Source organism: Ixodes scapularis, unplaced genomic scaffold (genome assembly GCF_016920785.2).
Source record: "Ixodes scapularis isolate PalLabHiFi unplaced genomic scaffold, ASM1692078v2 ptg001158l_1___fragment_3__unscaffolded, whole genome shotgun sequence".
Classification (NCBI taxonomy): domain Eukaryota; kingdom Metazoa; phylum Arthropoda; class Arachnida; order Ixodida; family Ixodidae; genus Ixodes; species Ixodes scapularis.
Window position 1 is genome coordinate 4,167,501 of NW_024610108.1, and position 2,500 is coordinate 4,170,000.

Genomic DNA, 2,500 nt, shown 5'->3' on the forward strand with positions numbered 1-2,500 from the left:
CGATCCCGGCGCAGTCAAGGCTTCCCCTTCAACACAGGGCGGCAGAGGACCGAGCGGCAGCATGGCAAGTGCTTTGAACAGCATAGAATTGTATAATTTGCGCTGAACGAACTGTTTTACGCTCGGAAGCACGTTTGTTTTGATCGGCCCCGGAGGCAGTGCAATACCGCGACTAAAGCGGCTAAGGTGAGGTAAATTGATTTCTGCTAAAAATTCGCTGTAATAGGCCGTTCGCGGGCGAAACTTCAGCTAATTGGTATTCTAAGTGCAGCAGCTGCCTCCCTGCTAATTTTTACAGCGCGTAGTTACCAATATTTGGCCAAATTAACTGTTTTTTGCGAAACACCACGTGTTTCAGCTTAAAATTCGCTGTAATAGGCCGTTCGCGGGCGAAACTCCAGCTAATTGGTATTCTAAGGGAAGCAGTTGCCTCCCTGCTAATTTTTCCAGCGCGTAGATACCAATATTTGGCCAAATTAACTGTTTTTTGCGAAAAAACCACGTGTTGAGGTTTGGTTGCCAGACTTTCGTGTCTGCACAGCAGTTCTGGTAAGAGGGGTTGCCAGACTTTCGTGCCAAGCGCACTAAAACGGCGCTGTAGGCCGATCCCGGCGCAGTGAAGGCTTCCCCTTCAACACAGGGCATCAGGGGACGAAGCCGCAGCATGGCAGGTGCTTTTGACAGCATCCAATCTAATAATTAGCGTTGAAAAAATGTTTTACTATTGAAAGCCCATTTCTTGGCCCCGGAGCCAGTGCGATACCGCAACTAAACTGGGTAAGGTGAGGTAAATTGATTTCTGCTTAAAATTCGCATTAATAGGCCGTTCGCGGGTTGAAACTCCAGCTAATTGGTATTCTGGGGGTAGTAGCTGCCTCCCTGCTAATCTTCACAGCGTATAGATGCAAATATTTGCCCAAATTAACCGTTTTTTTCGGAAAACCACGTGGTGTATTTGGCGTGCCAGATTTTTGTGTCTGCTCAGCAGTTCTGAGGAGAGGGGTTGCCAGACTTTCGGGTCGAGTGTTTTTGTTTTTGCTTGTATTGGCTGTTGTGGATTTTGTGGGTTGCGTATGATGTTTTGCAGTGCAATAGAGTGTGTATCGTTGTAAGTCTGTATGCCAGCAATAAGGTAGCAAAATGCTGTGCTATGTAAGTGTGAATTAAGTGTAACTATTGGATCGCTGAGTCAGTGATCCATCTGTAAGTTGTATGTTGGTTACCAGGGGTTGGATTAGCAAAGATACTTCTTGCAACTTGTGTTGAGTCAACATGAGTGCCCCTGACATGAACACTGTGGCGTGTCCGAAGTGTGGGAAAGTGTTTAAGACGAGGGGACTTGCGAGCCATAGGAGGAAATGTGACAATGTTAATCTGAATGAGGAGATTGTGATAGAAAAAGTTAAGGCTAGATGGACGGAGGAGGAAACATATTTTCTAGCTAAAGCAGAAGCAGAAGCGCTACTGCAGGGAGTGAAGCCGCTGGGTATTAACAATGTCCTTTTCAAGAAGTTTTGTGGGAAGGGGAGGGGTGGGAAAGGAAGAACGACAGAGTCTGTAAAGGGACAGCGCAGAAAAGCAGAGTATAAGGCACTTGTCCGTAAATTTGTGAAAGAGGGACAGAAATCTCCGAAAAATAAACAGGCAATAAAGGGGCGGCAGGCCAGAAGAGAGCAGCGGGAGTCGCCGACCCCGCAGACCGGGGGAAGCAAACCAGAAGAGAGACGGGATAACGCAGAGAGCAACACTGGTATTGCTCTGGAAACAGAACGTGTCCCGCCCCCGGGGGACCTAGATGCTGATGCCTGCTCGAGTAGCGCAACTGAAGATTCCGAGTTGTTCTTGGGAAAGACTAAGCTTGCGGAGTGGCTGGAGGAGCACTGTAACTCCGGAGGCACGGCGGAGGAAAAGAGCTTGAACCAGGTGATTAGGACGGCTCTTCGGGGAGAACCGTTTGCAGTTGATCTTGACCGAGTTTTGAGTAGGTACGAGCATCCTGCGGAAAACGGTCGTCAACCTGCCCTGGAGGAGCACTTAAGTAAAAGAAATGCTAGGAAGAAGGAATACCGCATCGTCCAAAACCTTTAAAACAAGAACCGTAAAGTATGTGCTCAACGAGTCTTGGACGGTGTGAAGGAGGATCAGGTGGCTCCAGACGAACTCGTTAACTACTGGTTTCGGGTTATGAGCGAGACACCCACGGATGAGCCCTGTCCCTCGGAGGATCTATTGGATGCACGGGACGTGACAGTACTGCCAATAACAGAGCAGGAAGTACAGGAAAACATGCCAAAGCACTCCAGTGCACCTGGCCCTGACGGACTGACGGTCAAAGAGTTTAAGGCAATCCCGAGAACTTTTGTAGTGAAGCTCTACAACTTGTTCTTGTACTGGGGTCGTGCCTCCATGAAGCTGGGGAATGCTCGAACCATCTTTATCCCTAAAGTGGAGGCAGCTTCTCAGCCAGGGGAGTATAGGCCGATCTCGATTGGCTCGGTGC